Raw genomic sequence first — 11,220 nt, 5'->3', positions numbered from 1 at the left:
CTCTCACCATGAACACAGCATTTTTAAGGTCCCTTAGAAAGTTCTGGCAAACTAGCCACAAATGTGCCGCTCATTTGCATGTAAAATGATCGGTGGTGAATTTGCAGCAAGTTTGCGTCAGTTTTACCATGAACTCTCGATTTGATTAAGGGTTGTCAAGCTAAAATCAATTCAACCTTTAAAAACATTTTTAAAAGTTTTTAAAAACAACACTCCTGCACATAATGCTGAAAAAACTGTAAGAAATAACGCAATGGCCAGACGTAAAATAGTTTAAAAGCAGCGCAGATGAACACAAAAACGTGATATTTTAGCATGTTGCTAAGCTAACAACGTGATACTCCAACAAGGATAAAACTACATACTGAAGCACAAATATTGGGTTTTTACATTTACAAAAGTTCAAATTTAGGGTCCATTGTATCTAAATGAAAATTTTAATCAGTACCTTTCAGATTTCAACAAATTATTATTTATAATCAAAATGTCTCTCGCCTCATCCGCCACACAAAGGATGTATAGTTGCAAAAACTTCAGACGAACGTTTTTAACCACCATAACATATCCTTCCGCTTTTTTAGCTTCTCTCACCATGAATGCAGAATATTTAAGACAAAGTGTCAAGTTAAAAACAGTCCAACAAAAAAAAAAAAGCATCTTGAGACTTGTGAACAGCCCCTCTATTTGGCCAGAAGAGGTAGGCTACCTTTTGAAAAACACCCGCCTACGATAGCAGCTAACAAGGTTTTGAAACAGAGTGACATTGTCTGTATCATGCATATGATTACATCCTTATGCAAATGTTAACGTGTCATCACTGGTATTGTTTTGTGAGCATATCAGTCTTGTTAACGCCCTTCGCAACGTTACTTTCATCAGAGTCTCGCCTGCTCGGCTTATATGATTAGTGCCTGCAGCCAATGGCACCTACCCACCTTCAGTAATTAAAACGTTTGATCTGCCTCCCTCTCTGCAGAGACGAAAGTCCAACTAAGAAAGGCATCCCACCGCTCGTCGCTGTGATCTATGACCAGACGGAGAGAGCTAGCCACAAACTGACATGAACGAGATTGAAGACAGTGAGAGGGGCAGAGAGAAAGAGATGGGACGGCAAGAATGAAAAGGAGAGACCAGCTTAAACTGATTTAAGCAGGTAGTACAGAGGAACAGTCGGCTGGCACCATCACATATACATGCATAATAATACAGGCATCCTATCAGTATATTTCTTCAGAGAAAACCCTAATAATTCTGCACTTGCCTAACTACAAAGGCCGGCTCAGATCAGCATGAATTTCCAGCTGGTTTATGCTGGTTTGTGCTGGTAGTCATGGTCTCCTTAGTGAAGTTGGTTTATCATGGAAGTCTTGACTGGCCCATGGGTTTGCAGGGTCCTAGATGAGATCATTAAGATAAATACAGTATTTATTACTTTATGAAAGATTCGATTTTCAGTGCATTTGAGTTGCAATTTTATTAGTATTTGTTTACCTTTCGAACCTCTAGACTTATATAAAGAACATGATTATAGACATTGTATTCATTCATACAGCAGTATCAAGTACAAACAGGTGAAACTCCGGTGAAATTAGCCATCTAAGATTAAACAATGTGGCTTATTTACTCTGTCCAGGATTCTGGATCACACCCTTGTGCTGCTCTGCACAGGCCTCGCAGCTGGCTGACCTTGGGTGGTGGCGGTTTACAGACAGACAGCTTTGGGTAGAAGCTCCATCCATCTTTCAAACAGCTGCCAGCTTTTCTAAACAGGCTGGGAAACGACCCCTCACCAGGGAGCCTTCCCAGTGTGCCCGACCCATGTGGAGCAATCGCTCAAATTACCTGAGATCTCTAGACCATGGCTGGACTTTGTAATGTGAACGCAACCTGCGGGTAAATACTCCTCCTGTACCAGGCATAAGGATGGAAAACGTATAGAATTTGAAGATTATGATTCCACTTGAATGAATACTCCGGGTTAAACACAAGTTCAGCTCAAACGACGGCATTTGTGTCATATTGTTGATTACCACAAAAATACATTTTGACTCATCCCTCCTTTTCTTAGAAAAAACCCCCAAAAATATGTGTTCCAGAATTGACACACTTTTACTCTAACGCATCTTTAAAAAAAAAAAAATATAATATATATATATATATAATGCTTGAATTGCAGACCCACCTACATATATACACTTATTCCAATACAGATAGTTTGTGCAGTAGATCACCTGATAGGGTGTCGGACTTGGTGTCGGAGGACCGTGGTTCAAGTCCAGCCATGAACTCAAGCTGGCATGTGATGTGGTTTGTTCAGAAAATGTTATTTTTCATGTTGCTTCTGCATTTTAAAACACTAATGGTTAGATTTAGGCATTGATAAGGTAAGGATGTCTTTTTTAAACGTCACATTTCTATTTTAAAACACTATTGGTTAGGTTCAGGAAAAGGTTTATGGTTAGGGAGGTACGTTTTAAAAAACATCCATTTAAAACTCACCTTAAAACCTCGTCTGAATACGACACATTTCACTCGCTTTTGGCGCCCCCCGCTGGACATTTCACTGGAAATCTCCAGCCAAACGTGTTATACAGCACGTAAATTTTGCTAAATGAATTGCAAAAATGTTGTCATGTTCACATAAATTTCATGAGGTTAGACTGAAATTTGTCACCTCAGTTTGTGAAAAGTTTCCACTGACAAATTACAAGATAGTTTCACATTTCAGCAGAATACTAATAACAGATTTAATTCTTGAATAAAAAACAAAAAAACAACAAGCTATCCAGAAACATACTTTACATTTTGTGCAAACACATATACTAATGGTTGGCTAATACACTCGCCTAAAGGATTATTAGGAACACCTGTTCAATTTCTCATTAATGCAATTATCTAATCAACCAATCACATGGCAGTTGCTTCAATGCATTTAGGGGTGTGGTCCTGGTCAAGACAATCTCCTGAACTCCAAACTGAATGTCAGAATGGGAAAGAAAGGTGATTTAAGCAATTTTGAGCGTGGCATGGTTGTTGGTGCCAGACGGGCCGGTCTGAGTATTTCACAATCTGCTCAGTTACTGGGATTTTCACGCACAACCATTTCTAGGGTTTACAAAGAATGGTGTGAAAAGGGAAAAACATCCAGTATGCGGCAGTCCTGTGGGCGAAAATGCCTTGTTGATGCTAGAGGTCAGAGGAGAATGGGCCGACTGAGTCAAGCTGATAGAAGAGCAACTTTGCCTGAAATAACCACTCGTTACAACCGAGGTATGCAGCAAAGCATTTGTGAAGCCACAACACGCACAACCTTGAGGCGGATGGGCTACAACAGCAGAAGACCCCACCGGGTACCACTCATCTCCACTACAAAAAGAGGCTACAATTTGCAAGAGCTCACCAAAATTGGACAGTTGAAGACTGGAAAAATGTTGCTTGGTCTGATGAGTCTCAATTTCTGTTGAGACATTCAGATGGTAGAGTCAGAATTTGGCGTAAACAGAATGAGAACATGGATCCATCATGCCTTGTTACCACTGTGCAGGCTGGTGGTGGTGGTGTAATGGTGTGGGGGATGTTTTCTTGGCACACTTTAGGCCCCTTAGTGCCAATTGGGCATCGTTTAAATGCCACGGCCTACCTGAGCATTGTTTCTGACCATGTCCATCCCTTTATGGCCACCATGTACCCATCCTCTGATGGCTACTTCCAGCAGGATAATGCACCATGTCACAAAGCTCGAATCATTTCAAATTGGTTTCTTGAACATGACAATGAGTTCACTGTACTAAAATGGCCCCCACAGTCACCAGATCTCAACCTAATAGAGCATCTTTGGGATGTGGTGGAACGGGAGCTTTGTGCCCTGGATGTGCATCCCACAAATCTCCATCAACTGCAAGATGCTATCCTATCAATATGGGCCAACATTTCTAAAGAATGCTTTCAGCACCTTGTTGAATCAATGCCAAGTAGAATTAAGGCAGTTCTGAAGGCGAAAGGGGGTCAAACACAGTATTAGTATGGTGTTCCTAATAATCCTTTAGGTGAGTGTATATTGCGAGCATGTAGTCTCGTTGGATGTATATACATTTACGTATATTCTTACATTGTTGTGTTAAACTGACAAACCTCAAGGGGGAGACAGAGTTACCTTCAAATGTAAGTTCTGTTACAAAATGTGTTATTATTCAAGTTGCAAGTGTTTTACTGCATTTATGAAAGAATGCAGAACCTTTGACTGAACTGAACAAAATAAAATAATTTGGTTTCAGTATTTTGTTTAAAAAATGAACGTTTCTGATCAACACTGATGCGCTGATGGCATCACAAGAATGCTTACTTGACTGGCGCTCATCCTGTGCTGTGATGTCAAAGACAGTAGATAAGGAAATATAGTAAATATTTAATACAACTATAACATGATGAAATATACAGTAAATATATTGTAAAGGGGTTAATGGAAAGGAGGAGGCGAACAGGCTTGACCATATAAATCAGATTTTAATTATAAAATTAACCAAAAAGACACACACACACACACACAGGTGTCAGACAGCTGTCCGTAAATCTCTCTCTCTCTCTCTGCAGCTTCCAATCAGCCTTTATCGCTCTCGGAGGCTTAGCCCTCCGCCCTGCCACATTCCTCCCTCGTTCTCTCAGGCCGGGGAGCCCTCAGCATGATGTACACCCCCCTTTCCCTGGGGAAGGGCGTACCTTCCACCCCATCTGCCGGCAGGTCATACCTGTCTACCTGGATGAGGGAGTGGACAAGGGGAGGGAAACCAAAAAAAATGTGACACCTACATGTCGTAACGGCGATCGTGCCAAATTAACAAAACATTTAAAAAAAGAGAGGGAAAGGCCAACACGGAGCGGCAGTGGGAGAGAGAGAAGGATGATAGCCGTGGGTCCCCAGGTGGATCGGAGGCAGTCCTCCGGCCCCTTGTGAACGGAATGCCCTGCCATGTTTTTTGTGGACTGTAGGGGTCTACCCCACCCCCTGGCAGCGATAACCGCTCCAGGAGATTGGTTGGGAGCCCCTCCTCCCCTTGCGGTCGGCGGCCGTTCCTCCGCTTCCAGGTGGCTGGTCTCCTCCGTCCTCCAGCGGATGGCCACGGCTGCTCCCTTGGGGTGGATGGTGGCGTCGAGAACTCTACTACGGTGCATCCCTCCTCCTTCCCGGGATTTGGCACCAGTGTAAAGGGATCAATGGAAACGAGGAGGCGAGAACCGGCTCACACAGGTGTCGGACAGCTGTCCGAAAATCTCTCCCTGTCGCACTGCCGGCCTTTATCCCTCCCGAGGTCTAATTAGCCTGATTAGGGGCCGGGTGTGCGGAATCACGACCCGGCCCGCCCTCCACACTGCCACATATATTTGCATACTAAAAATACAGATTTCAACAGATTATTTGGCTTTATTTGAATGGCTGTCGATAGAGTGGGAAAAGTGTCCGCCCACTTTATTACCATCTTGGTACTTTATAAAGTACCAAACAAATCGGCTCACGAGGTGAATCACAACATTACTAACGTTGCAAAAAAAAAAGTGTTTGAAAACTGTTTACTTTATTGATCATTGCAAATGACATAACTGGATTCAAAATGATGGGAAAATATAAAACTACTTGATTTAAATTTGATGGGTATAACTATAGAAACAATACATTTTAAATTAATTCCAAACTATTTAGAAATATAAAAATATTTTAAGTAATATGAGAGTGTAGAGAGAACAACTCGTTTGCATCATTCACATGGTGCCATGTAGTATTTTTACATCTGGATATGTAAGCGCAGCGTAGTTCTAGCGGGAAGACTAGCAGCTGTATATCATCGCACCATTAGCTGGGTAACCCCTAGCCAATCGCATGTAAGCCATTGCTTTATAAGTCTGCTCACAATCTATCACATTGCTGTTTCAGTGTGCTAACGCGGCAACCTCCTCCACCCCACCATCACCTGTTGAGTCCCGTCCTGCACGGGGGTAATCTCCTCGCCCCTGCCTCCTATCTCCGGCAGGATATGACGTTTCTGAGTACAACTTCTTCGGACAGCCAGACGGAGGCTATGCCAAAGAGAGACATTACATTTCTGTTTTATATTCATCAAATAAATGTCATCTTAAATTTCACTCAAGTCTGCGAGTCTTCCTGATAGAACAATACTTTTGCGCTCTCTGCAGAAAGATGCTTTTATAACCAGAATAAGAATTGTTTTTTGATTGCACAAGATTTGTGCAGCCCTATTTGCTTGTTGCGTTTACACATTATTCCATACTCTTACATTACAAGACCACAGTGGTTGTATTTACATTGTACCTTCAATTTTATTCATTCAGGTGTTATAGCCACCATGCTGTCGGTTCTCAATTTCTGGATAAGATCCGTTTCTTTGACTCTTTCCTGTTCATAGCCCTGATCTGCACAATACTGAATCTCTTTCAGCGTTTTCCCCTTATTTCCTCATTTCTTTATTCTCCAGTACTTATCTCTTCCTCCATCTCCAAATGATAAGACACAGCACTCTAGGGCTGTTTGGTCTTATGTGGTAATCAGTTTGCAAATCATTGCTGCACGAGAGCAAAATGCTACGAAGCTGTTCGGATCACTCTGCCATAATCTAAGAGCCGCCTGGAACAGTATGAGCCACAGAGCGTGCCGTTAGGAGTGGATATGAGGGACTCTAAAAGCCATAGAGAGAGAGCGACACGTATTTCCTTGAAAATGAAGCACCTCATAAAGACTTCCTGAGCTTGAATGATGGAGGAATACAAAACACTCTTAGCAAAGCCTCCCTTTATGGTGACTACAGCATTGAACTGTGCATTGTGTTCGAGACGAGAGGATTCTATGCATATGGCTGACATTGAAGAGGATCACAGAAGAGGAAATGCTTGGCATTTTGAAAAGGCTTTCGACCAGAGCTGTTGAATAATGAAGGGTGGGTAAGAAGTTTTTTGACAATTGTTTACTTATACACAGTTTTCTATGTGAAAGCAGCAGATGTTTTGTTTACTTTAAGAGCTGTTGAAGTTATTTAAATGTGCGGATAATTATATTTTACCTTGATTATAATTGGTAATCCCAAGTGACCTCTTTTATGTATCTCAAGAAATAAACTGAATATTTAGAAAGCTGTATTGTCAGCCTGCACTTGTTGATCAAATTGAAAAATAAACCAATATGCCATATACCGTCGATTTAATTCAAGCTTGAAGTACCACTTGATTTCAGCAGGGTGCAGTAAGCCAAACTCCGACTGTACAGACAACAAACCAGACAAGGCTTGCTTGACAGTAGCAGCCTGTTGTACAGTACATAAGGGCCACGATTTGTTCCTGGCAGGCAGCAGATACCCTAACCCTGTCCCCAACATAATCCTAACCATATGGAGCCTGTTAGGCAGAGTAGCCTGCCAGGAACAACAGATGGCACCTTTGACTAGTAAGATTGACTTAATTTTACATTCGTTTTTGCAAATAGTTTTTTTAAGTAAATCTTAATGGTATGAAATTAAGTCAAATCTACTAAACTTCAAGACATACTATAGATTAAACATTTTAGTTAATACAGTAACTGTTACAAATAAGATATGATGCATGGTACTGAAATAAACACAGTAGTACAGTAATAAGTGAACGTATATTTTGAACATGTCACGTTTTGATCTTCCCTTCCAACCACATGTATACTGGTGTACCAGATGACTCACTGAAGCCTCCCACAGGGAAGCTTGAAAGGATAGTTCATCCAAAAGTATATGTGTGTATCTGCAGAACACAAATGAAGATTTATAGAAGAATATCTCAGGTCAGTAGGTCCATACAATGCAAGTGAATGGTGACCAGAAGTCACACAAAGGCAGCATAAAAGCAATCCATAAGACTCCAGTGGTTAAATCTATGTCTTAAGAAGCGATATGATAGGTGTGGGTGAGAATCAGCTCAATATTTAATTTTACTATAAATCTCCACTTTCACTTTCAGAATGTGAAAATGGAGATTCATAGTAAAAAAGGACTTACATATTTTAGACAGGGTTTCTACTTTATGATTGATACATGATGACAGATTCTATAGATGTTAATCATAAATAATATTTATCTATAAGCAAAAGCATTCATTTTTACATGTTTGAATGTAAAAGTTCACGCTTGTTCAATGTAGAATGTACTAAATATTTTCTGCTATATGTTGAGTCCGTCTGAAAAATGTGCACAATGACACTTCCTTAGAAAAACTGTTTCTTTAAGTAATGTCGCCATGAAGATTACGGCAGCAGCAGAGGCATGGCGTCTCGCCAACTTGTGGTGTAGATGCACATCTGTGACTGCATCTCGTTCTATACTGCGACCGCTCTCCATTTGGTTCTGCACGCTGGGCTGAGCACAGACGGTGGGAGCACATAGAGGGGAAGTGTTGTCCCGGGACCTGAGAGACCCCCACATCTGTGACACATCCATGCAGCCCCACGGCGCATGTGCAGACGCAGATGCTGGAAAGACATAGATGGCAGCTGCAGTCAATGAGCAGCTCTTATATGATCAAGAGACCTGGACAGGTGGAGGGGGCGGGGCTTTCTCACCTATAAAAAAACACCGCCCCCTGGGAGCTGAGTCAGTGTGCAGCGTGATGTACAGCACAGCCACATGCGTAATTCCACCTTCCACCAAGGAGCCATTTGTTACGTGTCTCTCCACCTCTGCGTTGAAATAAATCAGAGGCTCCAGTGGGGCGTGCATGTACAAAAAAAGACATGGGAAATGGGCGGTTTGCGCTCATCCAAGGGCCTCTCATCAATGGCAGAATTGAACCGCATTTACAACTGAGGTGAAAATGCTTTGTAAATCCCTGAATTTAGATTGAGGTACTCACAATAAACGGGGTATTTCCTGAAATATTAAATGTTATTTATAATTATTTAGAAATGAGATTCAGTTTGTTAACATTAGTACATGCATTAGATATCATAAATGAACAATAAACAATTTTGATGTACAGGAATTATTATTTGTGTATATATATATATATATATATATATATATATACTACAGTGTGGTGGTGGTGTAGTGGTCTAAGCACATAACTGGTAATCTGGTAATCAGAAGGTCACTGGTTTGATCCCCACAGCCACCACCATTGTGTCCTTGAGCAAGGCACTTAACTCCAGGTTGCTCCGGGGGGATTGTCCCTGTAATAAGTGCACTGTAAGTCACTTTGGATAAAAGCCTCTGCCAAATGCATAAATGTAAATATACATGTATTAATCAACATTAATGAAAAGTGTTGTTTATTGTTAGTTCGTGGTAACTAATGTTATCAAAACGTGATTTAATTGAAATATTTTTCATTACATTTATTAGATTCGCTGTCATTGTATGGGCCATGTTGGAAGAACACTTAATTTTGCAAGGCATGCTTTACCCCACAGTCTTTAAAATGGAGCCAAACAACATGAAGCTGGCTTACATTATTAATGGTATAATTAATTATTTGTCCCACACTGCCAAAAAAAAAAAAAAAAGACACAAAAAAAACAACTGAGCATTTTTTTCCTTATATTCCAGTAAAAATGCATTCTCAAAACAAGAAAATAATACTTGAGAAGGTGAATGGAATAAGATATTATGGCTTGTTTGCAGAAAAATCGAACAGAATTTAGTGGGATTAGTGGGAACTATCGCATGTCATTTTGTTTCTAAATGCATCTTGTTAAGTATTAAGTATGTTTAGATATTTTAACTGGGAAATAAGGTAAAAAAAAAACCCAGTAAGAAAAGCATTTTTTTGCTGTGCAAATCTAGTTTTCAACCAATGAAACACCTGTTGTGTGACTGTGTTAAAGGGACAGTCCACCCAAAATAAAAATTCTCTCATCATTTACTCACCCTCATGCCATCCCAGATGTGTATGACTTTCTTTTTTCTTCAGAGCACAAATCATGATTTGTAGAAGACGTTTTCAGCTCTGGTGGTCCATACAATGCAATAAATGGTGATCAGACCTTTGTAGCTCCAAAAATCCCATAAAGGATACATACAAGTATCCCATAAGACTCCACTGTTTAAATCCTTCTCTTCAGAAGTGATTTAATAGGAGTAGGTGAGAAACAGATCAATATTTAAGACATTTTCCAACAGAAATGCTTCTCCCTGCTCAGTAGGGTGTGATATGCATGAAGACAGAGAATCACATAAAACCAAAGAAGAAGAATGCAAAAGTGAAAGTGAAAGTGGAGATTGAATGAGCAAGGGTGAGAATTTATAGTAAAAAAGTACTTAAACATTGATCTGTTTCTCATCCACACCTATCATATCACTTCTGAAGACATGGATTAAACCACGGGAGTCTTATTGATTACTTGTATGCTGATTTACTGTATGTGATTTTTGGAGCTTCAAAATGTTGTCACCCATTCACTTGCATTGTATGGACCTACAGAGCTGAGAAATTCTTCTAAAACTCTTCATTTGAGTTCAGCAGGTGAAAGAAAGTCACACATCTGGGATGGCATGAGGGTGAGAAAATGATGAGAGAATTTTCATTTTTAGGTGAACTATTCTTTTAAATGTCTTTGAATTGCAATTCAGTAAATTCCTCTACCTATCATTTCTATTCAACATTGGGAGTGGCCAATTCGATCCAAATTCCAATGAATGGAAAGAAGGCCTATTGTTGAATTCTGAATTTGCCCGCCCATGCATCAAACAGACACATCCTGGCATTCATGCAAATCCTCAAATGCCCGACGGCATGCTGAATTATCACGTTTGTCACGTGAAAGGCTGATCAGGGAGTAAAGCCCAGATCACCTTGGACAAGTCCCTCAGAGGCACTGAGTGCAGACAATGATTGCTTAATGCACTGTGCTGTTCTGCTGCCATTATAGCACAGCTTTGAAGACAGATGCAGATGCTCTCTACAAAGCCTTGAACAAATCAGATGAGTATTGCATAAGAGAATACAGGGGCCAGTTTACAATTGATCACGTAGGACCGAGTGAATAAAAAAAGCGCAGACAGAGACTGTAATTAGGACAGCTCCCCTGTCGGTATATACAGTAGGTGGATGCATGCTATTCCTTTGTTTAAATTGACACTGATAATGCAGAAATCAGAAATGCAACTGAATTAACTCCAGAACAATTCAGGTCAATTAAATCTGTGCAGTGAGTACAGAACCCAACTGAACAACCAGTTGTTAATGACGTTTTTTTTT

Source organism: Xyrauchen texanus, chromosome 17 (assembly GCF_025860055.1).
Source record: "Xyrauchen texanus isolate HMW12.3.18 chromosome 17, RBS_HiC_50CHRs, whole genome shotgun sequence".
Classification (NCBI taxonomy): Eukaryota; Metazoa; Chordata; class Actinopteri; order Cypriniformes; family Catostomidae; genus Xyrauchen; species Xyrauchen texanus.
This window is presented reverse-complemented; position numbering follows the sequence as displayed.